The sequence below is a fragment of the Dromaius novaehollandiae genome, chromosome 4 (genome assembly GCF_036370855.1).
Source record: "Dromaius novaehollandiae isolate bDroNov1 chromosome 4, bDroNov1.hap1, whole genome shotgun sequence".
NCBI lineage: Eukaryota > Metazoa > Chordata > Aves > Casuariiformes > Dromaiidae > Dromaius > Dromaius novaehollandiae.
The window spans coordinates 21728893-21756316 of record NC_088101.1 but is presented as its reverse complement, the minus strand read 5'-3'; the positions used below and the strand labels follow the sequence as shown (position 1 = coordinate 21756316).

General features: G+C 37.3%; 1 protein-coding gene across 1 annotated transcript in view; it reads left to right on the top strand.

Moving 5' to 3' along the window:
* Positions 1 to 27424, top strand: part of COL25A1 (collagen type XXV alpha 1 chain) — a 309930-nt gene that overhangs the window by 10637 nt on the left and 271869 nt on the right. The gene's annotated exons all lie outside the window — the stretch shown is intronic.

Here is a 27424-nt window from a genome sequence, read left to right as displayed (position 1 = left end):
GATCTCCACATTTAGTTTTAAATAGCCTTCATTAGACATTAAAATTATTATGTTAGATGTGGATGTGCATGCAGCTTACCTTGTTATTGTGTGTTGGGCAAGTTTAGTTAATTTCTGTAATGATTTATATTAAAAAATACTCTCAGGAATTTAAAGCTTTTTTCTTTTTTTTTTCTTCTGTAATGAGACTTTTAGATTTTGTGTTCACCTTTGCTTACATGTCTGTTCGGGCTTGAAATGGAGAGTGGATCACAAACTCAGACTTTTGGGAAGGTAGGCCATTCAGGGAATAATGATGGACATAAGTTCCTTCAAGTAACCTCCTCTACCCTTCCATGGTCCTTCTACAAGCTGAGCTGAAGAGGTGCTGAGGAGAGGAGGAAGGGGATTAAACGATCTTTCTCTCAGATCTTTGATCCTCTTTTTAATGCAGCATAGCATACTGTGTAATATCCAGTGTGAAATGCCACTACTCTGAGCAGTGGCATGACACTTTCTGTAGTTTTTCACACTTTGCTTTAATGTGGACAGAGGGTAGGCTGCCTGCCAAGTTGGAGGGAAAACTGTGAACAGCTTGAACTTGCTGGGAAAAACCTGCATGAAGCCAGGTGGTTTGATCCACTGCTTGTGCTATTTCTGGGTGCTACTTCAGTCTTTTGGTATCTGGGAGATGCTTCCTCCAAGCAGTAAAGATTTGTGTGAGGAAAGTATCTTATTTTCTCTTCCTTTTTAAAGAAGCAGAATGAGTTAGCTCATGGACCTGGCTCTTCCTGCTCTTCTGATGAGCTGAGATACTCTTAGAAATAGGGGCTGTAGTGTAAGTGCCATAAATATCATGGGAGGGAGACTGTAGAAAAGTAGTAGTTTTAAGGCCTCTGTTGATCTACCATTTGCAATTTATGCTCTTTAAACAAAAATCCATTTATTTTACCTTCCATTTGAGTATTTTCAATGTCCCTTCTATGGATATAATATCACAAAGCAAAAATATCATACCAAATCCACAAATACACTTTAAAGGTTTGGCCTGTGAATGGGATTCCTTCTATAATTCAAGTATAAACTCATTCTTAGTGTGTTGTATTTAAGGCTATGCTGGAAAATTGCTGTTTTAAAGAAATCTCTTCTAAAATGATGGAGGGGAGGGAAGTTTTGATACCAGAAAAATACATAAAAAAGAGACCAAAATCTGTTACCAGGGGTGTGGCTGTCATTAGAGTGACAGATTTGTGAATGCATTTCTGAAAGAAGAATGGCACCCTGTTATTTGAGGGATACTAAGCTGTTAACTCACTACAAGGATATTTCTGTAATTAGAATCATGTACAGGCTGTAAGAGCAAGAACATAGTTGATAGTAGACTGAGGCCTAGCTTGTTCTGGTAGTACCAGTTGTGTTGCTGGGGAATGATGTAAGGCTTCTTATATATCAGCCCTTCAGTTGGACACTAGGGTTTTAATGGAGGGCTCCAGTGCTAAAAGTCAAAGTGTATGCGTCTTAAGTTGAGGAGGTATTTCCTTTAGCTGGCAGCTATAATAATCTTTTTCAAGAATACGACAACCAGGTGCTTGAAGGCACCCCTCCTCTTCCCCCCACATCCTCCGAGTAAGCTACTGTTCCAATTCTCTTGATGTTCTTATGGGAAGCCTTGATATTTGAGCACAGGGATACCGCCACCAGGGATTAAAAGGATAAACTCCATAGGTCTGTGGATTAATATGCTCTTCTCCTCCAGTCACAGAGTCCGCATTTAGATAACATGCAATGATAACTGCTATGAAAAATACTGTTAAGCATTGGCTGGAGGGTTTCTGTGCTGTCAACTCTTCTGCGTTTTTTTAGTCAAATGTTCCAGGTACTGCTAGTTCACAGGATGTCTCAGTGGGTGACAAACACTAAGAACTGTTGCTTCAGCTTGACGTGGAAGTGCTTAATATACTACTGATATCATGTCCTTCTGCTCTGAGATAGGGTAACTGTCTCAAACTTAATAAAAATACTTTGAGTTGTACCAGGAGATGTGCCTTATGCTGACATACATATTCAAATGCAGACCTAAGTGAGGTTATTGTTAAGGTGGTCATTCTGGCAGTGCTGAACTTGATCTCTGTACTTTTTTTGTTCTCTGTCCTGGTCGGAAGCTTGACAGTTGTTTGGGTATGTTAGTAATATGTGCTTTGGGGGATGACTTTGTGTAGCACTTACAGATGAATGCAGTAGTATGACAAAAATGGATCATGGTGTTACTGTAGGTATCTGTGTGTGTATATGAAGAAGTCATCTTTCTGTGAGGAACAGCTTACATTTGTCTTCCTGGGAGTAAGTGCACAGAATATTGATGAACCACAGAGGCTGAAAGGTACAGTGGCATGGTATCACTTTAAAGTGAACCGGTGCTTATACAGAGATTTTCAATATGTACTTAGAGTTTGTGTCTTTGTAATGATGACAGCCATGTTTGTAGAAGACTGGAAATGTTTCTGTATGTGAAGATGAAGTGTTTTTCCAATGCAGCAAGCATGTGAGTGCATTACATTTCTCTAGTATAAGGAGACTAGTCTTAGCGAAGAGAGATTAGTATTTAAGTCTGACAGCATGGATCTCACTTTAGAACAGCTTTGCATAATTCCTTATTTTGAATTCCAGGCTGAACCAAATCTTAATGTGTAGGAGGAAGACTTTGTTTTAGTGCATTCAGTTAAGAGACAGCACATAAGCCATTAGAGTGACCAGTTAGAAAGAAGCACAAACTTTGAACCACCAGCAATGAGGGAGAACTACAGCAAGACTGGAATCCCCACTTTTTGCCCTTTTGGAATTGATTTGCTGCTCCAGGGTGGTCTTTTGATGTATTCTAAACAGTTCTAGTCCATTTTAGGTTAATAAGACGTTAATCTGTTTTCAGTGTGTATTATTATAACCGGAGTGCTCTGGAAAAAGCTGTCTCAGAACAAGTTCAAAGGAATGCACCTTTAGATGAAACATCATGGTTAATGGGTTACAGCTAAGTACAACTAAGTAACAGTTTTATATTCTGATGGTGTTTCCTTATAGGACTGTAAAGGAGAGATAGTCTTCATATTTGATTTCCTCCATCTGTAAAATAGGATTGATGTAAATGTTGCACACATTAACCAAAGTATGCTGAGTTCTTCCAGGTACAAAGTGTTAATAATTCAGAGTAAGGCTACTGTCTTGAGAAACAGTCCCGTTTCTCCCCCTCCCCCCTTGCAAAATGTATGCCTCTCCTCTTTGTCATCTTGGTAGCCACTTCTCCTTGTTCCTTTTTGATCACTAAGATATAACGTAATCAAGTGGAGTCTGTTGAAGCACTGTTGCTGTCAGTTACATATTCATTTTCTGAGAATATGGAAATGAGATCTTGTATTGTACCCTTTCTTCTTCCTTTCGGTTGCTGAACCATCACATTGAAAGTTAGTTTGAAGTAGATCAACTTATAATTGAAGTAAACTTTTGGGAGGAAAGGAAACTAGTGTGTCGTCTTTTACATGATAATTGTTTGAGTCCAGTGTGCATTCTAAATGGTCCCACCTGGTCTTCCAAGGGGAATTAGCTGGTGTCAGCCCAGTTGTTAGTAGCATTGCATACCACTTTTAGAAAATGAGAATTCTTTCTTTTAGGTAGATATACTGAACAAACTGAGATCTCCACCGGACAGTGACAAAAAAAAAAAGTATGGATGTTCCCTTTTAAACGGAGAATTAATGTGAATTCTGTGCGAAGAGTTTTCCCCATATTCAGTTGAAAATAAGTGGTGTGTTTTGGGGGTTTTTTTGCCCCAAACTTGAAGAACCCTCTTTAGTGATTAGGACAGGTGGGCAATGCTAGTTCAGCTCACTCGTGCAGGGATGGAAGTAGCTTCTTGTGCTATTATGGTTTCTAATGTACAACCACTATTTCACTTTTAACTGGTGGTAGGTAAAAATAGCTTTTAAAGTAGCCTTTGACTGGAATTCTGATTGACTGGACTGAATATGTGCAAAAATGTTACTTCAGGCATGTGCATAGTCCCACAGGTTTTAACTGAAGTCAGTGGAGTTACTCTGGAATTCTGCCCACATGCTTTGAGCTTGGCCTCACTTTTTCTTTTGGATATCTGTGCATTTTATAGGCAGCTGCTATCGTCTGCTTTAGCTTTGATATATACTTCTTTTCCATCATATGAATATTATTTTTATTCAGTTTATTCAGTTTTATATTTTATTCAGTTTACCTTTTATCCTTTACAATCTTTGAGCTAAGAAACAAAAACATTGTCTGTTTGCACTTGTAGAAATACAAAATTAGTTACTTAATATTGTAAGAGTTGTGCTTGCATTTGGGGATAGTGTGAACAGTAGAAATTATTAAATGTATTTATTTTTATGGGAAAGTTATGTACTCTTACATCTCTCTTCAAAGTTTGCAGACCCAATGAGTGTAGTTCTTTGAGGAAGAATATTGATTGTTTAGAAGCAGCTAGATTCAGTTAGTAAAAATCTTAGAAATGTTCAAAACATCAGTTTTGAACATCAGCTCCCTTAATGCCCCAGATTTCTTTTTTTCCTAAGGCATGCCATTTCAATGTTTAGCTTAGCCCAGTGACCAGCACTGAAAACGTATTCCCATCACATGTGTGTTTGTGTCCTGAAAAGTGTGGGACTTTGCAGAGAAAGAATGAAGAGACACAATATTACATTGCCATTAATCATACTTTGAGATGAACTGTAACTTTTTAACATAGTCAGTTGCTAATAATAGCACATGGATAAGGATAATGAAGTCAAAATTATTCAGACGCTTTGGGAAAATTCATGCTGGTTCTGAAGAACACTTGTTTCCGAATGAAGACAGATATTCCTTCAAATCATCGTCTTTCTTTGACGCCTGCTCTTTGCATTCAGTGTTCTTTAAACTGTGTTGCTGGACACAACAAAGAGGGTTACTCACATCTCTGTATCTCATTGTGTCCAGACACACTAATCTTTTTGTCAGGCCATGATCAGTCACCTCAGTCTAAACCCTATGAAACTGCTGAGTAAAAGTGGCTTGAGAAGGACTTTTTGTGACAGACAGCCATCAGTTCAAAGTCTGAGAGGAAACTATAGTGATCTGTGAGGAGAGGTTCGTAGGGAGCCCTTTTCACAGCAAACAGACAGATGGTTTTCTCCACTTGAGATCACACAGAATATACAATGGTACCAGTGCTTGCATCCCTACCAAATGAGATTGCGTGGCTGCTTCATGATGGGAGCGTATACTTTTCATGGACACAGTGTGTGTGTGTGTGGGGGGGGGGGGGGGGGGCATTTACTCCTTGCTACTGTTCCTTTCAGCTGCTTTGAGAGATTAAGACTGTCCTTTTGTAAAGTGAAATAGAGTTTTTACTAAAACAACAGCTTCATAAAGGATGTCATTGTATACATATATACCCTCTATACAACTGGCCCCAGTTTTCTTTCTGAAGTAAAATCAAAAGGAAGGCTAGAACTAATAATTCCGAATCTCTGTTGTCTGTGTTTTGGTAAGATACAATTAGCTGTTCAGGTTGTGCTTTCAAATAACTGAATCTAATAAAACAAGATTTTTTTCATACATGCTACTTGATAAACAAAGAAGGTACATAAGAGTAAATTATTTTAAACATGCTGTAAATAATATAATTAATGATGCATTGTGCAGCAGCAGACTGTATTTCATGTTCATTTGCATTCCTTAAATACTCTACATTTTACCTTTCAGTCTGTGTTTTTTTAATTGTAAACAAAACATGATCTTAGGATGTTGGCCTTTCTAATGTCTAAGCTACAGAGAGAAAATAATTGATTTCTTATTCTGCTGTCAGCTAAGAACAGTTTTAAAATAAAATACTGAGACAAGTTGGGAAGATGCATAAAACTTTTTATCTCTAAATGACATGCTTACAGTTAGTTTATTCTTTGTCTGATCAGAACATTTTTATTGTGATGGATAACTATCTTTTAGAGATAGTATGTTAATATCATTTTTATTTGCCCATTCACTGTATGCATTGGGAATAAGAGTAAATGCAAATTTTGTTTCTTTACTCAGTTGCTAACAGCTGAATAAATTTACTGGAGACAGTGGTTCAAAAATTTGGCCCCAAAAGATGAACTGTAGATCAAAGCGTTGTTATTAGGGTTTTTAGTAGTTAGTTTTTCCTTCTAACCTGCTCTCTTATTTATTTTTTTCGGTTTCAGTAATTAATGTTAGAAAATCTGGAATTTGATCTAGCATATATGCTTATGTGTTATAGGTAAAAGTTTGTTACTGAAAAATCAACCCACTGAACAGGCTGCCTGCAGAAAGGATTTTGTCAGACAAAAGGGAAAACTGGCAAAAAAATATTTTACTCTTGGAAATTTTAATGTTCTTATAAAAATTTGAATCTTGAAAAATCTTGGAACCTTTTTGTTTGAGTGATTAAGTGTTAAGTGTTTAAGTAGAGTGACTGAAAATGCAGAAAATTTGTCTGCGAGCAAATACCTTCTTTGGTTTTCTGATGTGAAACAATTTTTAAAAAAAGGAGGGGGGAGACCCTGTCCTTTTAACAAGGATGTTTTCTATTAAAAGATCCAATTTGCTGATAAATGACTGCAAAAAATGAGATTGGATATGTGCAAAGAAATACCAGTCAGTGCTGTATGGTGTTCTTAGGTGCGTGTGGTGTTATAGGAGACTAAGGGCGGGTGGGGGAATAAAACGCTTAGGTTTTTATTAGTGCTTTCTTTCGGTGGTTTTACAGAAGTCATAATCCCTTTTACTTGAAGTGTTTGTCCATATAAGGTGAGAGGAAAAATAGCTCCTTGCTGCTAACCTAGAGAAATTTTATCTTTTCAATTATGATAAGTTCTATCTTTATGAAATAAGATACAATCAAAAGTGATTTTTTCAAGGAAGGCTTGATTTATTTTATTTCTTTTTTACTACTTGATTTGAGAAAAGTATTTTCATTTGACTTGAATAAGAGCTAGATAAAGTTGCAGTACTTCATATGATAAATATTTAAAGGATTCTTCAAATGCACCACAGTTTTTCAAAAACACTGGTCTTTATTACTGTCGTTGTTTTTTATTGTTGGATGAGCACAAGCTAGATATATAGGAGGTATCTAGTTGATGGATCCATCCTTACGTTTTAACATTTTTAATAGTTGGTGATGGAGCGTTACGGAAACTAAAACATTTTATTTTCAAGGGTTGCTTTTTTCTTTTTTTCCACAGAATAAAAGATCTGGGTTGCTGTTGGACTGGTTTTCCAGTGCATTGCACTTACTGTAAAACACTTATGCTAGTAAATTAAAAGTTTAAAATAGCTCAGTGTGTTCCTCCTGATGAACCCATGATGTAAAACTCTACGTTTACGATAACCTTCAAACTCCATCCCTAACCAGCCACTTCTTAGACTGACCTTGAATTAGAAACTGTATTTCTTTAAGCCAATTATAACCAAAATATGTGAACCTTGTGGGGAAAAAAAAGTGACTTCTCTGTCTTCCATACATGTGGTTCATTTTAAGATGAGAAAAAACTTTCTATTTGGCAACATCACAACTAAATAAGTGAAAAACAAAGCTGTATTCAGTGTAAGGTTCCCTCTCATGAGGAATCACTGTCAAAAATAAAGCTTTTGAGGTAGATAAATCGGGGGATGGAACATGCCACTTCTGTTTTTTGTTTGGTTTCTAGGGAAATTCTTCTCTGCATGTAAAGATGGCTGACGAGATATAGGAATGTATAGGCAGGACGAAAAAGCCTTGGTTAGTAAGGTGTGACCTTTCTAAGTAACTTCTTTTCTGCCCATAAGAATAATGATCGGAGTGCATTTTCCAGAAAGAAGGGACAAGTTCCCTAAACATGAATGTATTTTGCGGTTGGTTGGATGTTTTAATAGGGTAACTATTACATATATTTGAGGTGCTAGGTCCTTAGGTACTTATTTGCATGTGCAGCTATAAAGATATATAGTGCACTCCTGTCCATGTATATGTGCTTATACCTCTTCTTTTTCTGAATTTTTGGCTTTAATAATTTTCACTTAAATCTTCAGTTGTCACATCCAAGCTTCTAGATTTCCTCTGCCTTCCATTAGTCTTGTAGCATTCTTTTTTTTTTTTTTTTTTAATGTCTTATTCAAGTAAGAAATGTAATCTGGATCACATCTCATTTATTGCAGATGTCCATCAAAGTCCCCCCCCCCCCCCCACCCTCGCCTTTCTTTTTCCCCTTTAAGTAAATCAAAAATTGGTAGGTCAGGCTTGCATGGTCCTTTTTTGTCCCAATGGATTTCCTAACATCTTCCAAACACCTATGCTTGTAACTTTATATTGTATTGATGTTTCAAATGCACTTCTTCTCTGGAGATCTGACTTCTCATAAGCAAATGATGACAAACGAATAGCTTTTTTTTTGGTAGTAATATTTGAGAAATTTACATTTGTTTAAAGGTTAATTAAGTTATTTTAGGATACAATTACTACAAGTACTTCTAAGATTTCTAAGTGCTTCTAAGATACAAGTACTTCTAAGACTGCCTTTTCCCCACAAGTTGCTTGCTTTCCTGAATTCTTACTGCCTGTGGTGTGGTACCAAAAGTGAACCAGCACACTGTTCTGTTTTTGAATGGATTTACCCCTCCCTCTCCCTGCCCCCATATACCATATTCTCCCCAGAAAAGCTTTGGCCGTGATTTGCATGTTTTAACTTGTCTATAGAGTCTTTTTAGCTGTCTGTCACTACTTTGGCTGTTGCTTTAGCAGATGAGCTAGTGAAAGCAGTTATGATTACACATTAATGCATAGACACTGAAAGGCATTCTGTCCTCCAGGCTTCCTTTCACATTTCCGTTTTGTGTGCCTAAGGACAGCAACCTGGGAGGACCCGCAAGTACGCTGTAGGACAGAATAGACAGAATTCAGACGTTTTGGAATTTCAAGCTTTACAAGAACTCTGAAGTAGAGAAATAATCTGGGAAAAAATACAGCTCATAAGGATGAGTACAAAATACTCTGCATATAAATAAGAGTTTGTGTAGACATGGATTAGGTAGCTGTATATAAGTGTAATGCTCTTATGAAAAATGTCCAACAGCCTGCTGGCTTATTGAAACAGACTGTGATCTCTATGCAACAGGAATTAACTCTTCCATTCCGCTTAGCATTGGTAAGGTATCACTTACAGAATTCTGTCTGTTTTTGGGAATTACTTAAACACGAAAGTGAGTCAGATGAAGAGAGTCCAGAGAACAGCTACCAGAACCATCATTAGAAGGTGTAGCATACTAAGGGAGTTTGAGAGAACTGGAATAGTTTAGGCTAGAGCAGATAAAACTGAGTGAGGGAGGAAGGTTTCAAATAACTAAAAGTCACCTGCAAGAAGAAGAGGAATAAGCTGTGTGTTTTATATTTCTTGTCTGCACCACAGGAGACAATCTCTATAGTGGAGCAGATCATATGTGATGGTTATAGCATCTCTATCATAAAGAGGTTTTTAAGAACAGACTTACAAATATCTGTGAGGAGTGATATCACTAACCTTTGCCATTATTGTAGGGAGGTGGTCTAGATGATCTTTGGAAAATCCTTACACTGCTCAAATGTTGAACTTCCTGCAAGTTAAATACTGATTCCTTACTTGTGGCAAATACCGTTACTTCACAGATTCTTTTCACGGATACTACTCTTTATATGTCGGGATGTGTTCACTGTCATGCTTAGGCAGACTAATAAGTGCATAGTAAGTGTAATATTGGTATCGGAGATTTATATTTCATACAAGATCAGAAAAAAGGAACCATAGCTCAGCAAGCTGCGGGCTTGCAAAAAATAAGTAATGTTTTTTGTGGGGGGGGTGGCCTAGGGTGGAGAGAGAGGTACTGAGGATGGAAGAGCGATTGGAGGTGCTCCCTTTTTCAGTTTCTTGTTTTATAGAATGATAGTACTAAAATACCAGCCAGATTATTTTATTTCAACAAATTCATAGCTTATTTTCCATCAAAGTTGGAGAGTAGTTTTGTAAATTGGCAAGATAAAATCTAGAAAATAATTTCTGCTGAAAATTCTGCTGGTAATGTGATTTGGGGGAGGGGAGTGTTTTTTTTTTTTTTTTGGACATGCATTTGTTTTAGTAGTATAGTACTTGAATTCTTGCAGGCCTGCTTGCCAGTGTTTGGTTTCTTTCTATTTGGTGCGTTCGTTTTTTGATAAGAATTTTTTTTTTTAACTCCAGTTTTAGTGGGGCTCTGTGTGTGTGTATGTGTATATGTATGTATATATATATATAGAGAGAGAGAGAGACACATTTTTAAATGCAAGTCAAGCAAGTATAGTTCTGGAAAGTACTTGGTTGGTAGACCTTCAAAGAATAAAAGCAAACATGCCACAATATGTGAGGGTGAGTTAAGTTTCATAGTGCCTTTTTTTGTGTGTGTTGGTTCTGACTTAATGTATTATAGTGGTGTTTGGAGAACTGTGTGGAGTTAGCTCTTTTTGTTTGTTTGTTCTATCGACAGTGTACTCTGAAATTGTGATAACTGGTGCAGTGTTTCTGAAATGAACAGTGAAATAATTTAACAAGAACTATGACAGAATATATGTGTCTAAATCCTCAGTAACTCTAAAATTGTTAGGAAATCTATTACAGGGAAGACTCAGAATAGTTGTAGTTTTATGTATGTGTAGAACCTGGAATGGATCTGCTTGGTGCATTTCTTTATTCCTCTTTCCCCACAAACTTTCTTCACCTGTTTTGTTCTTTAAAAATGAATTTAGTTTTGCTGGAAGCCCCCTTGCAATGCAGAATGTGAGACTGTTTCTCTTCATTCCTCCCTATGCCTTCCTTAAGCCTTTATGGAGTTGGCATAGCTAGCTAAATGCCTGAATGGTGGATGAATGCTCCTTAGGTTCAGAAAGACTGAGGGCCTCACAGTAAGGGGAGCCTCTATTTGGTTTGAGTCATAGTTTGATCAAGCTTGGTGCTTTCTGTGCCTTTTGCGAAAAAAGGTTTAGTCAACAACATAGCACCGTTGGCATCGTTTCCATATATATGAGGTGACAGCAGTGATTAAACAAACATGACTTTAAAGCATGGCTGAATTCTGAAAACTGACTTGTAAAATTAACGCCGCCTTCACTGACTCTGTCTGCTCTCTGTGTGTATGTAGACACTGAGTATAATTGATTTGAGTGACAAAAAATTATTCCTTCTATTCCTGTCAACAGTGGGGTAGGCTGGGTGCTATTTCTCTTTTGGTATTGTCAGAATTGTTGAATGAGTTAAAAGGTTACAATTTTCATCCACCCTAACCAGCATAAGCTCGTGCTGCAGAGGTCTCTCTGCCAGAGAAATGACTGATAAGATTCGACTTGCACAAGCTTTGTGGCAATAGTGTGCATGAAAATAAGAATGGTCTTGTTTGGGGAGAGGGAGTGTGTGTTTTTTAAAAAGGTGATAGACTGATTTTTCTTGGGAACATCCACATGATGTCGTCAGAATGTTCACTTACCCACGTATCTGTTTTTGGCTAGTAGCAGATTCTCAGAAGAACATACAGTAACTACAAATATATCTATGTGTATATCAGAAACATTAAAAAAATGGAGATATCATTATCAAGTTCAAACACAGTAGTAACTCTTTACCAAATTACACTTCCAGCCTCCAGTAATTTGCTTCTTGGAGAAGTGTTCAGGTAGAGATGATGTCTTCTGTGGCTGGAGAATTTCAGCTTACCACCTAAACTCACATTTTAATTTATGTTCTAAAATCACTACCTGAAATAATGCTGTTCAGAGGCAGCTGATGACTGCTAAAACTTGCCAGCCAGCCAGCACTTGATGTTGAGAAGTTACTTATGGCAGTGCAAACCCAAGAAATCAGGATATCCCTATAAACAAAATAAGCCCCATTATGTGCATGTGAAGTGAAGCACTAACACCAGAGTCTAATGACATTTCAGAGCTGGGAAATATACTTAGGCATTTTATTCACAGACTACGATTTGGAAGCTAAACATCAATTTATAGATTTGGCTTTGTATTTTGGAGTACTTATCAGAATGCTGACAAGTTATTGATGGAGTTTGAGCTTTACTGCTGCTAATGATTATGCCATTGTTTTTTATGTTGATAAATGAAGGTTTTTAACATGAAAAGAAATGGAGCTTCAGAAGCAGCTTCTGAGATGCTGTCCTCAGGAGTAAATCCAGGATGGTAGGCGGGTCCTTGTAGGACCTTGCTGTTTGTCTCATGGGTTTGGTTTGCTTTTCAAAGGAGACAACTGTATACATTAAGCTAATATATTTTAATAAGAGGATCCATATTCCCACTAGTTCCTCTGCTTTAAAGCCCTTTATGTTAATCTTGGACAAATGAAGTACTGTAAGCATCTTTCTTGTGAGCAGTTTTTGTGCACTTACAGATTTTATGGGGTTCTCTATACCCCTTTGCTTCTCTTAAGAATAAGATTAAGTTTTGCAAGAACTAGAAGGCCTCTGTTTGACCTAATTAAGTTTGTTTTTTTGCCTTTGCTCCCCTGTGGTGATGGGAAACTTGTCTGCAGTCTTTGGGGGATTTGTTGGCATGAAGGGGGGAAAAAGAGAACTTCTTTGTGATTTAGATTCATTCAAATGGGGGCGAAGGCTGTTTCTCTTCTATGCATGTGCAAAGTTGCATAAAAGTTGTGTGAATTCGGCAGTTAAGGGGCTCTCTCTTGTAACCAACGGATTATAGTGTATCCTTACGATTTACACAAATGAACTTTTCTGATATGACTGATATAATAACAGCATATCTTGGAACAGTACTTCCTGTTATTTCATATAATCTTAGAAATGTGAGTATGAAAAAGCAAATGCCATAATTATGTTGTAACAGTATTGAGAAGGTAAATAATGATTGTCTGTCATTAGATTAGTTTGAGAGGGTTTTGTAACTGTCAGTGGCATGGTGTGTGGGCGTCTTTAAATACGGAGTGGAATTGATGATATTTACTTAGAGTGCAGCAGCTACAGGGTCACTTGAACATGAAATGGTTTCCCACATCTCACCTGTACACTGCCAAGCAAATCTTTGCATGTCATCATAGCTTTTTGGGTTAGGAAATTTTGTTAACTTCTAACATTTTTAGCATTTTTCCGAGATTTAGACAATACTACATTGTTAAAAGAACCATGGAAAAAATCTTGTATCAATACTGTGTAGTAACTCGTACCTTTTGACTGAAAATATTTTGCTCATTTCAGTGTATTTCCTGTTAAGCAACTGCTACCCCATGCAAAAGCACCATTACAAAGCTTTTTTCCCCCATTTACGTGTATATTGTATTATGATGCTGTATAGATTAGTCTTCCAATCCTGATAAGTATAATTGGCAATAAGCTGCTAAGAGTAAGCGTTTTAAGGGGAGAACAGTCCTTACTGCTTGCAAAGGTAGGAATGTGGTCATAATAGAGAAGTGTATTTTCACATATAGTACTGTATTGTGTTACCTTTCCAAATTCAAGGTAGTGTTTTCAAACCTCTGCTTTGGAATTCTTGTGTAGCTGATGTATCTCAGAACATGATTTGGCATAAGTGTTTCCTGCTATGTTATCTTCTGCATTTGTTTATGTTACTGAAAGTTTTTAAGGTATTACTTTCTGTATAGAAGACATTACAGTAGTGACCAATAAGGGATATGTAGGTGTAGTCTTATGCACAGTGTATCTTTTTGTATTACCATAGTGCTGTGGAGCTTTGCTTGAACCAAAATCCTGTTGTGATAGGCAGTGTATAAACACAAGGAGGGGAAAAAAGATCTCTGTGCCTGACAGCTTACCATCTAGGTATGAGGTGACAGTAAAAGATACAGGCTGATTAAGTAAACAATGTGGCAATATTGGTTAGCCTCGTAGGCAATGAGTTTGGTAAATTAGCACCTTAAATACTATTAAGTTGTTCTATTTAATTACCTCATCTTGTATGCATACTAGGAAAGTAGAGGATTTGTCTCTTCAGTGGGAGTTAAAACAAAAACAAACAAACAAAAAGCCTTTGCAGATTTTTGTGAAGATGGCAAGTCGGAAGGGCTTCCAGATGGGAAGGACAGCATGGGAGAAAATAGAAAGGTACTGCTTTGAAAACTAGGGGAAAAAAAAAACTTAGTACATACTGCCATTTGTTGGTTAGGGGTCAAGACTGATATTTTGGAGATGATAAGCTGCTTGGGAGTGTGGAAGGCCTCGATGGTAAGCATTGATTCGTTGGAAAAGAACCAATGGAGGAATGGAGAGAGGAAATTTAGGCATAAATTTATATAGGTGCTCACATTTGGCTTGAATCCAAGATAACACACGAACTATGTTCCTGAGTGACTGAGGAAAAGAAGTTATTTACTGCTCTTAAGTTAGGCATGGAGAAAAAACTTGTGGTAGGAGTGTTGGAATGTCTGCTGTAGGTCAAAAATACTAGAATCTCTGTACTAAGCGGCAAACAAAAAAAAAGCTTGACAGATGCTAGGTATTATAGTATCACTGCACTCAGTGAAAAGACTCGTGTGGGCTTCTCCATCTTAGTGATACAGTTAAAACTGCAGATGTTGTAGGTTACCTAGAAAGAAAGCATAGACAGAAATAAATACTAAGGATCAAAGACAGAGATCTGAGGATCCCACTCTTAGCCTGATTTAAGACACTAAAATTGTTTAGTGTTCTTTAAATTGAACTGTGTTCTGTAGCTTTGCCTCCCCATCACAGATGGATACTTTATGCCATTTCATAGTTTGGCTTGTGCAAGTTTTACTTTATCATATCTAGTTACAATAATTTGAGTATTTTATAAAGTGGTTACTTTTATAGTTCCTAATTTTTTTAGAAGTGTTATGTAGCCAATACTTTTTAATGCAAGTGTGAGAGGTGAAATTTTAAATAGTTAAGAGGGTTGGATTTCTGAAGCTGTTTTGGAACCTGCTTCTCACTGACTTATTTGAAGGGGATACTAAGTGCTGAAGTATTTTAATCAATGTAAGTGTAAGTCCTTAGTAAGCTATTGTGTCAATTGTCTCGCCTTACCTACACATGCATACAGGTACTTAAATGCTTTGTTAAACTGAGGCCAACACTTAATACAATATGAGCCAAATATCTCTGTTTCCTTTGAACATATGAAGAATATACTCACAGTTGCCCTCAGTCATCTCATGCTTAAATTGGCAAGTAAAAACTGCCATTCTGTTGGCAATGATATTGTGCCTGTATTGCAACCCAGTTATACCAGACTTTCTGATAGAAGCATTAGGCCAAGCACATTTAGCCTACACTCTGAGCACTTTGGACTTTTTTGTTTCCAAAATATTTGAGTGGGTCAGTGATCTGTGAAGTCAGACAAAAATAGCTGGACAGATGCAGCATGGTTTAAACCTTAAAAATTCTAATTTTTTTTTAAGTTGTTACTGGAATGTCACAGGACTCTGAAATGACTAAATCTCAGACTCTTCCATCTTAGTGACATTGCACAAATTGGAAATGGCAGAAATGTCACCATCTGAGTATGATACACAAACATAAAACTTCAATAATATTTTTTAAAAAAAGATTTTACAAATGACCAGATTAACTTGGAATTATGAAGTCCTGTTACTTTCCAAGATCATAACGAATCACCAATTTGTTTGCTGAATATTCACTCATCCTTCATGCAATACAGACAACATGATTTGTCCTGAAACAATAAAAGACATTTTTTTTTTTTTGAAGATAGAATCCACTTCAGAGACTGCGACAGTAATGCAGAGGCAGCTGGTCTCAAACTCATATTTCAAGGCCTGATTCTGTAGAACAGTTGCAGAAGGATATAGATCTTGGTGCAAACCTGGCTGAACTATGCAGTAGAATGGCTGCCAGGCTGTATGTAGTACATTTATTCAGTAAACTTAAGGCTTGCAAAGTTCACTGAGTAGGAGGAATAAGGAGATTTGAGAAACTCATAGTTGTCCACCCCTGCAGAACTCTGATCCTGCATTTATTGCAAGCAGAAAGCACTGCTGAAAAGCATTTTTTCCACCCTCTCCCCCCCCCCCCCATTTCAGTGCAAAACTGATGAATATAACAAACCTTTCTGACAAAGAGCATGATTTGAGGTGAATTTTGTGAGAACCTGGGCCAGAGTTTGTTTGTTTCAGGTAAACATGATAATTGCAGCTGAGATTCACTCTGGTTTAGAAGCTGAAATTTGAATCCAAACTCTGGGAAATCAAATCTTTGGCAAATCAACTTTGACATTCCCCCCAGCCATCCAAACCTGAAACAAATTGGCACAACTTTAAGAAACTAATTTGATTTTTAAAGAATAGAGTTACTAGGAAATGCTACTAGCATTTAATTGCATCAGAATTTTGTAGTCTTTAGGTGTAATCCCATAAAGTTGAAGTCCATAACCAGGCTTACCTTTGAGCATTGTAGTAGCTTCTGGTACTATTATGTTGGGAGAAATTTTCTGAAGTTGCTTGATAAGAATATTTCCATCTGCCTAAGCAAAGTGTCTCTAAGAATCATTCTAGTCCTATGAGATGAGAACTTGGTGTCAGCAGTAGGAGAGATGGTTGTGAAAGAAGTCTAGCAAATGAAGAGAAGGTAGTGAGGAAAGACTGTGACAGAGATGTCTTGCCTTTTGATCTGTGGATGTTCAGCTTTGTTTCCTCTCTTAGTGAGAGGAACTTAATCAGTAGCAATATTTAGAAAGTTTAAGATGGCATTTGCTCTGAATTTTTGCTATTTTTCCTAGGTGTAGAGGAATTTGCAGTGTGAGGATCATCCCTGATTTCTCATGCCTCTTGAAATGCTTCAACATAAACAGACATGTAGGGAGTGGTTATACCTCTAGAGTCCACAGCTTGTGGTCAACTGAAAAAGCAGCTACATATAATGCATGTAAACTGTTTGCATCTGTTTATTTCATGATAAAGAAATTGATTAAAGATACTGTAAAATTACTTGATTGCATACAAAACCTCACTCTTAACTGTATTAGCAGAGTGAAAAAGGTTATCTTAAAAATAGGAGGAGGCACTTGGAGTAGTGCTACAGTGAACCAGATCTTTTCTTTGTAGGACTATTTCGTCAATCCCAGTTCTGGAACCATATAATCTTTTTCAAATGTAGGATGTCTTAAAGATAAGTCCCTGTGTTGATTTGTTTGTTTCAGTCTGATATGGATGTTATATTTGGGAGTGTTTATAGGTGAGACTGCAATTTCTAAAGATAATGGAAAACTTGTATTTTCAGCAGCAGTTTCACATAAATCTCACATGTGGTAAAACAAATCAACATGCAGGTGCTATGCAGCCTAAGTCTAGTTTCATCACTGCCTGATGTGGTAGTTTGTACCACATAGAACATTAATTATGATAATTGCTCAGATGCATGGAATTTAAAGGCATATATTGCTTTTTCTTTTTTAAGCCTCAGAACTGCTTTACTGAGAGGCTCTAAAGAGCAGGTAAGTGTTCCTCTATTCAGCATAGATTATTCTTAGCAGTCTTTTGACTGGAAATGAAAAATAGTTAAAATTGAAGCTCCTATGTAATGGGGTGTAAAATGGGGACATTCAAAGTTGAGAGAGGAAGTACAATCACAGTACCTGCTCTGAAACAAAAATAAAAAGATTAAATAGGACTTCCTCTCCTCCCCCCTTGCCCGCTGCTTCTGAGTAACTGCTGCTGGGTGTTGGCCATAGTACTGCTACTGACTGATAGGATTGCACAAGGTCACTAAGCAATCTGGTTTTGCTGAAATTCCCAATAATCAAGAAGCATTACTCCATTCCATGTATGTGTATGCATATTTGCCTATTATGTGTCCATGAAGAACAACAATTCTGGTCATTCCTCAGCATTTATGTGAACTTTGGGGGAGGGTGGGCGGAATCCATTACTGGCAGTATTTTTTGGAGCAGGATGTCTGTGCTGTAAGTGGATTTCCTGTAGTTCTTATTGCCCATACTAATAACTTTTCCACAGGTTTCAGATGTGTAGAATAGATTGGGGTGGGGGGGAACAGAAGTATAATGAAAAGCTTCTGGATTTCCAGAGCTTAGACAATTGCTGTAATTTGGGAAAAAGGTCCTCTCCCCCACATGTGTAAGATATTTAATGGAATTGCAGGTATTTGATCAGATATCTTCAAGAAATATATAATAAAATAAGCTACTTCTGGACTCTGAAATAAGTATAGTGTTCTTGCTGCACCTCGTTTGGACATGATGCTGTATGGACCATATGAATACTGCTAGTCAGTTTGTTACCATAAAACAAACTTGCTTGATATGTAAGCAGGAAAAAATAAACTGCAGGCTGAAAATTAGTGTTATAATTGGAAATATATCTCCTGAAAGGATTCCTGAACTTTGAAAACATAGATGACAAAAGTTGCTCCTCCTCCTTTGCACCTCCAATCCTTTTTGTGAAGCTAAAGTTCTCTGCGTGTGCAATCTGTTTGTGCGCAAAGACTTGGACCTTGGATATTTATTGGAGAGATCTTAAGTTCAGTAGGGAATTAGCTGAATGCTTTTGGTCTGTCAGTAATGAAATTAGACTCTCAAATATCTTGAAAGATGCTTTAATGTCCTTGTATCAGATGCCAAACTTGATTTCATCCAGCTAACCTCGTTTAAGATTAAACACTTTTAAAATAGGAAATTAGAAATTGAAAAATGTTCTTAACAGTTAGCTGATTTAAATTGCATTTCTGACAGAGGGCAAAAGTTTATCTTGGATTCAGCTGTGAGACAACTTTCAACTTCAGTAAAAAGTGGGTTGCTTTTCAAATGACAGGCTACAATACTCTTTATCAGTATTTAGGCAAATGAAGCTGGCTTAGTAGGTTACACACCTCTGTATTTTTTGCACTGTCCCCTTCAAATCCAAGCCAAGTGATGCTGTGGAAAAAAAACTCAGTAAAGGGTACCAATCGGAAAATGTTGCTTGCTTAGATGATTTGTCTTTAAATGAGATGTTGTTTTTCTTGATGTATCTGTGTGGTTGAGGTGTTCCAGTGATTAAACAGACTTTGAAAATATTTTATGCTAGCAAATGAAGGACCTGGATATAAGGTATCTTTCAGATCGGTATGGATTTCATACAAAGTGTTTCCAACTTTACTTTGACAAAAAGAAGGGCATGTGGGAGGTAATGCTTTCATCTCTTCCAATGCAGATTATTATTCTGAGCATCTCAGGTGGCCTGCTTGCTCTTAAGACTTGGCCTGTTGGAGTGATACATAGTTTTAATACTTTTTTAATGATGCAGTAAATAGTTGTAATAGTTGTAAAAAAATACAGTGAAATAGTTGTAGGTTGTCTTCGTTAGCATTCTGTGTGTTAAGCATGAATTTCACTGTATTGACTAAAGTGACTCCAGGTGATTTCCCTTATACTTGTTGATTTTACATTTCAAAAGGGATTGGAGTCCCACAACGATTCTAGAAAGTGAACAGAGTATCAGCAAATCTCCCAAGAGAGGAGAAACAGAACTGTTTGCCATAAGAGGTGGAGAGGATGGAGGAGCCCAACCATACAAAATCTCTTACTGTCATGGGTGGAGGCTACATCTGAATGTATAGGGCACTAGCAGTTTTTTTTTTCTTTCTCCTTTGACGCATGTGATAACAGATTTTGAGATGCATGAATTTTCTCTCTGAAAATGTGGGCAAAATCATTTCCTCTCTCTGCACTTCAAGCATGCTCTGCTCAGTGTTTGTGATTTGACAAGAGGCTGTGGTTAATGCTTATGTTTGTAAAGGAGCCAATGGAGTAAGCGTGGACCTCCATTTTGCTTCTGCAGTTCTAAAGTGGCTGTGACAAAATATTGCTCTGGTATTTGGTCCAAGTTGGGGACAGAGTAACTGTTTATCAGATTGCAAGCAGTTTATGGCCCACCAAACACCAGTGAGAATGCTGTTAAGAGATTGTGGAGTTCTGTTGTATACATTTTTGCAAAAGATGGCTTCTGGGATATAATTAAAGGCAATTGAGTTATGTTTGTATGGTCAGGTCCTTCACTTTGGCTTTGTAGGTATAAAAATCTCAACCCTGATGTTGAAAAGAATAATATCCTTTCACAGAGATGACACCTAATATAATAATAATCAAACATGCTGTGCTTTGTTTTTAACATTCAAAGTCTACTGACTCTTAACTGCCTCTTGTTTTCTTTCTATATGTTTTGTGGGAGTTTGGAAAGAAGGGCTACTTCTGTAGCTGTTGTGTAACCTTTTCATGGAAAAGATTTTTCCCAGCAAGTTTCTTGCCCTCATAGAAAAGCTATTAGAGAGAAAAACAGAGGCTTCAGCACTTGAAAGGAAATGGGCAGTCTTAACCATGAAGGAATGAAAGTGTTCAAGTCATCAAAGGGTACTTAAAGACAGTCTTTAAATCACCAGCAAAACAAAGTCATTCTTTGGATCTTCGGGGTTGTGGGAGTCTGAATTTCAGGTGCCACTGTTCAGTCTCAAGTGGAAAAGTTGCCTGCTTTAAAAAAAGAAAATTAAAGTTTATGCTGTATTTAGGTGTCAAGGATTGCATTGAATTCCTTTACTAAAGAATCATGATGCAGACTCCATGAAAAATCAGTGTAGTTTAGAATTCAGAAAACTCTTAGTCACTAATATATGGGTGGTGTATATTTGGTGATTACAGAAACTCAGATGTCTTTTGTATATTGTTATGAATAAGTTCATTTCCATCAGTTAAAAATACAGTGTTTGGAGAAATGCAGACACCACTAAGTAGATCACATCTATCCTGACATTGGTTAAGAATGCTAAACTGGATTTTTTTTCATGGTGAGGAGGAGGAAGAAGAAAACGATTAAGCAAGGCCAATTATTCTTCAGGCTGTCTGTTAATGCTGAATTATCAGGCATGGTAATACTTGAGGTCACATTTCCACTTTCACTAAGCTGTAAGCAATCAGAAAACTAGTAACTCACTGGAATAACTGAGGACAATTTTTTTATCTTTGTTATTTATTTGGAAATATTTAGTGGGGTAAATTGCTTTCCAGAACATCAGAAAAAATTTGAACACTGCCTTAGGAAAAGATGGACTGCAAAGTAGGTGATGTTTTCTGTGTAAAAAGCACGTGGGGAAGCGGTTGTTGTCTGTATCTGAGCAGTACTTGGTGTGTTGCTGGGATGAAGGGACTGAAGAACTTGCAGGGTATTAGATGTGATTAGAAGCTATATGGAATAAACAATGTGTTTATTTCCATGTTTTGAAAGTGCCATAAATTTACTGTTTGTTTACTGTGGTTGTAGCTAGACTTTTCTTTACTTCTGCAGCAGGAAGAAATTTAAGATTCTGTTATTATATTTGTATGTGCTTCAAGTGTGTGTTCTTGTAACAATCTTTCACCTTCTTTTCCTTCTCTTCAGCTTTTTCCTCCTCACCTTTGTATTCTAATCTTCTGCTTGTGGGAAGATGAGGAATGTGGGCTGAGTTTATGCAATGGAGTTTTAGAAACAATTGCTACAGAGACAAATCACTTCATGTGTTTTTTTGGTGATGGTAAAATAGAATATTGCTTAAAGGAGAGCTTAGTTTGGTTGGCTGACAGACCTTCCTTTTTGGCTAACGTAGAATTACACAGCAGGAAAACAAGTGAGGAGAGGAAAGATTTAAATAGGTGAGTGACAATGCACACACAAAACTGTGTGTGAATACGGTATTTTCCTTTCAAGGCCTTCTTAATTGAGTTCGTTTCTTCTCAGGTTCTATTCCTGTTTTTTCCAAGGGTGCAAGCAAACCAGCTGCACCCCTAGTATTTAGAATACTTTATTAAACAAAACAAACCAGTTTGGTTTGGTACACACGTTCAGACATCTCCTATGTCTCCCTCAGGTGTGTATCATGGAAAGCATTTTCAAAAGGGAGCTAGATCCTTGGGCCTCCTGCAGCCACTTTATAGTTTTCCTGGCATTAAGCAAACTTGTGGCCATCTTCAGCAGCTCTGTGAGGATTTCCCTGGGGTTGTATGCAGAGCTGCACTTCCTGGAGCGTACCAGATCTTTGTTAACTGTAGCAATTTGTGCCTACAAGGAATAGAGGAAACCTCCCTTGGTAGTTTCAATATTTGTCATGCAGCCACTCGGTCATCATTTGGGGACTGGATCCTATTGTATTAGGTGTTTTGCAAACCCATAATAGAACATAGTCCTTTTTCTAAAGAATTATGTTCCAGGTAATAGGTATAAATGGAGAATTGGCGGGGGGGAGGGGGAGGAAATGGGACCACTGAAACATGCGAACAAAGAGTGATCTTTGGAGGCATCATGTTACTTTGTTCTCATATGAAAAGACCTCAGATAAAACCGTGTGAAGGGAAAGTTGCATGGCACTGAGCAAATGAGGATGAATAGCAGTAACGACACTGATAGGCACACAGGAATGGGAAAATGGAGGAAGTCTAGAAGTAGAAATGTGGGAAGGAGGAAGATGATAACGACCTGTGACAAAGATGGAAAAAAATAGAAGAGATTGGGTGGGGAGAGAAAAGGTTATAAACAGCAGGGAGAGCAGGGAGGGGTGTAATTACAAAAAAGCAGTATGTGTTCACTGAGTATTCACAGTAGTTTTGCACACAGTTTATTGCATATGTAATCCTCTAGTTGTGAGAAGCCATTGGGAACAGCTTGTGCTCACTCCTTCTCACAAATCAGGCTACTTACTGAGATGACTAAATGAGGTTGTGCACCACTGGTTAAGCTGTATTGGATTAAATTAGCCTGCATTTACAGTTTTATCCCTGGAACAGTGCACAGTTGAAGGAATTTACTGTTCTGAAACCTACTTTTGCTTTGTGTGATTATTTCAAAGAGTGATACTGACATGGATGTTGAGGTGTGGCAGAACTGTTAGTGATAGACAGTTTAACAATAAAATTTTATTTCACAAGGCTTAAAAACAAGGTGGAGGAAATATGTTCATTGCCAAGGACTTATAATTAATTCCATATGGACCAAAAATACAGTTTCTCACAGAAGAGTGCCCGTGTTTGTGGAAAAGTAGAGCATTACCTGTTGTAAAAGCCTACCTAGAAATGAGGCTGAAAACCTGTAATCAGTCCTAGAGGGGTTGTTTGCTTGATTATGTTTTGAATGACTGTGAACTGTACACATGGCACTCTTTGGCTGTTTGTGTACAAGAAAAACAGCCTGGTGGGACACATGAGAAACATGTTGCAAAGACGGATGGTATCCCACTTAGGTGTTCTGGAGCAGTGATGTCACTCTTAAAAATGTGGTGTGCAGGAGAAGAAAAGCAAGACTGCTACTAGTATTCCAGATGAAAAGTTTGTTGTCTTTATGCATTAGTGTCTATCTGCAGGGCTGAAATAGCTTGAAGGGGATGCAAGGATGAAAAGTAAATACTTTGTAAAAGAAGTAAATACTTCTTTACATGCTGACACATTTTATGTGAAATATCTTATTTATTTGGTGTTCTAGTGCTATGGAAACACAGTACAATTGTTGTGATAAAGACTTATGAACACAACAGGAATTTGAGCAGATAAAGATATTGAAGTGCATGTTTGGGGGTGAGATTGGGGTTATTGGGGTTTCACTAACTCTACTTCAGCAACAATTTCAAAATGTCTCCTGTGCTGTAAATTAGAAACTACTCTAATTAAGACCATCTGGAAGCTCAAAGAGGACTGGAGGTCACTGGAGAACACCAAGGTGCAAATAATATATTTATTTGCTTTTCAGCTTACTTTTCAGGAAAGAAACTCTCTCTACAAAGCACTATGTTGAATAGAATGAAATCATTAAAGGTTATTTTTCAGTCACATTTTTTTAATGTTGCACAGCCTTAGAAAAGAGGAACAGGCATTTTGACTTAACTGTATTTGGGGAGAATATTGCATATATGTGCATGTTTCCTTTAGCTGGTGAACAGTTGAAATTTAGACTTCATCTTTAGCGGTACTAAACAGAATGTACAGGACAGTGCAGAGGGCTGGGGGTATTTTCAACACCTGCTCTTCAAAAAATATAAAATTATAAGGTGAAGTAGGTTCAAGTTGAACCAAAGCTAGAGTGTGTGTGTTCTGTGTGTGTGGGTGGCATGTTTCAAGATGGCAAGGTAAAAGTGGTGTTTCATTCAACATGAAGTGATTGTCTAGACACAAAATACTTCATTTTGGACACTTTTCATGGAGAAATGAATGAAAAGGCAGACTCTAAACTGCTCGGGAAGTATCTCCTTTCATCTAAAAACTTGGACTTTATGGTAGGTGCCCTGGGCATGTTAGATGAAGCCCAGATATCCCACATATCCACAGTGCTGTAACTGTGAGCTATTGCATAAAGAGGAAACGGTTCTAGCCTCTGAAGGTGGTTTTATGACACTGTCTCTTAGTTTGTTTCTTTTTTCTCCAGACAAAATTAGTCAGTGAATTTGACCTGTATTCATTAATCATTTCAAGATGGCTGAAACTACGTGTTTACTGAGGAAAACCCTGCCTGCTTGAGCCAGATGCCCTCATCTCGGTTGCAAATGGAGAAGAGAGAATAACTCTATGAAACAGTCACTGCTTCACAAGATCAGGCCCCACATTACTGTCATGCTGTTAGAGGGAATTGGATTGAACAGCCTTTTATCTGAATTTTTCACACTTATTTCTCTAGTGTAGCTTGTGGAATCTGTAGCACTGAGGGCATTGTGCTGTTGAGAGCTGATTTTCTTTATTTAGATTCAATAGTTTGCTTACCCTGCTCCAGAAGATAACTTCACACAGAAACTTGATCCTTGATAATTGGAACAGGAAGCATTTTAAATCTTGTGGATATGAAGGATGATAGTGTTGCTCTGTTTCATGTTAGCTTAATACTGGAGAATTTATTTTAATGTAGCTACTAATAGCATGCTGAGTTTGCATTTGTATTCCATGGGCTGTGTGTCTGTGTGCAAACATGCATGTGTGACTTAAAGAATTTTTATTCTTCTTTTATAGAGAATGTGTGCTAGGATCAGATTATCAGCTAAAAGGAACTGAGATACTTTCTCCAACTTTAATGGCACTATACTGATTTAAATCAGCTGAACTTTTATCTTTGAAATCACTGGCTCTTTAGTTCATATTCTCCAATGTTAAGTCTAAACTTATTTGATTAATACTGTCATAAAACTTGCAACTGTACTTGGGCATTTGCATGGGTCAGTTGGGTTGGCAGGTACAATGTTACTGGAACTGATGTGGAGATGTATGGTTTTTATAAATTCATACAGCATGTATGTGCATGTCCCTGGAGCAGCATAGAAAATGAGTCTTTCTGTGATGAGGGGGAGAGAGAGAGAAGGATAGATGTGGGACCTGTTCATTACATCATGTGAATAGTTTGTTCAAAGTATGAACACAACAAGCTATATTCATGATGTGATGCTTTGTTCCTCATAGCACTGTGAGGAGCATATATGTTCTCTTCTCCATGCATCTGAAATTAATTTGCAGACTTTCAAAACCTATTATACATAGTCTAGGGCATGTTTTTCTCCATTAAATCAACGACAGTCCAAGCTAACTCCACTGAAATCTGTGGCACAGCTAGGAGCAGAGGGTGAATATTTATGAACTGTTTTTCTCTGGAAGTTAAGTACCATCACCCCTATTAAGAATGGGGGCAGATGCAGATGTTGCATTTTTCAAGAGAACCCTAAAAGAAGAGACAGGTGGAGCTCTAGAAAAATTTTGTAATTGTCACTATTGAAGACAGAATTCCCTCTAATTTTTGAAAGGAACAGGATAGCTCTGTTTCTGAGGCAGTGCATGGCTGTATTCCTATATGGAAATTTCTGTATTGCTTATGCTTTGTCACAGAGCATTCTTCTGTCAGTAGTGGTATGTGCAGGTTCCACTACAATAATAAGGATGTAGTTAAACTTCACTTTGAGTACCTAACATAAGGCATCCAACTCTATATTTGGACACTTACATAAGCAGTTGATTTCACAGTGTTCCCATTGATTTCAAAGGGAAGATGTATCTTTTTATGTATGTGTAGATGCCTGACACTTGGCATCCAAATATTTTAAAGAAATATATTGTCACTGATGTGTATAGCACATGTACTTAAACATGCGTAGGGCCAGAGGTCCTGCCTTCAGGAACCTGCCTGAATAGATGCAAGACAGAATACGTGAGTGTGGAAAGGTAAAGCTCTAGATATTTTATCAACAGTGTAATCTTTTATAGGGACGTGAATTTCGTTCACCAGGGTCTACCAAAGAGAAGGAAGGTGTGCATTGCTGATTCCGAAAGCCTGCTTACAATTTGTATGTTGACCTTTTTCAGGAACAGTTTATCCATACATAAAGGAATGTAATGCTGACAAGTTTAATAAAACTTGGCTGAACTGCTTTAAAAGAAGTGATTGGGGAAAAAAATTAAGATGCAAAGACTGCTTTTTCTTTGCAAATAACTTAGAAAGTTTATTCCTCATGCTTTGTTTTCTGTCTGCCACCGGGTGTAACTTAAAGGCTGTCGCTTTTTCCCCCCTTTCCTTTATATTATTTAATTTGAATGTGTAACACTCATGCAGTAAATTTTCTGTTGAAGTGAATTCTGTCTGGCCCAGCCCTGCAAACATTCATATGGTGTGTGCTCCTGAAGGCAGCTCCATTAAATTCAATAAATCAGTTCCTTTGCTCTGCATAAGGTTTACACAAACTGTATCAGACACGTATGGAGAATGATAGCTGAAAGGTCCTTTTGTTTTATGATCAGGTTTGGTTTGCCAGTATTGTGTTACAGCAGCTTTTCTTATCTGTTACACTGAATGTATTTTATATTTTCCATCTGGTCAGAAAACTGAATTCCCATTCTATGGAGAATGTTAATGTTTTTGAAGAAAAAAAATGTAGCACAGAGTAGAAGTTTACCACAAAGCTGCTGATCTGTAAAACTTTGACCTAGATGCAGTGAAGTATTTCATGGAGATATTGTTGAATTCTTTCATTTTAATCTTACTGAACTGCTTTAGGTGTTTCATTTAGTTAAGTGTTCAGTGCTACTAATAATTCAAGATTAATTCTACAGTTTGCAATTGGGAATGAAATGAAACTATTTTGGAAAAATGTTCTGATATTTTACATGTATATGTATTTGCATGCTTGTTTTCATTTTCATTGTTCCTGATATGAAATGAGAAAACGGAATTCAATTCACATATCACAATTAACAAGGAGAGATACAGGGATGTGAGCATAAAATATTTTGATATAACTACTTATTTAATGGAAAACTGTTTGTGGCAAGATATTTTGATTGGTGCAGCTTAATACATACATTATGCTCATCTGTCCAGTCAGATCAATTCTGTATTGTTTGCTAGGAAAGTAATATAACTTTTAGAGAATGTGTGTTAATTTGTTAGTA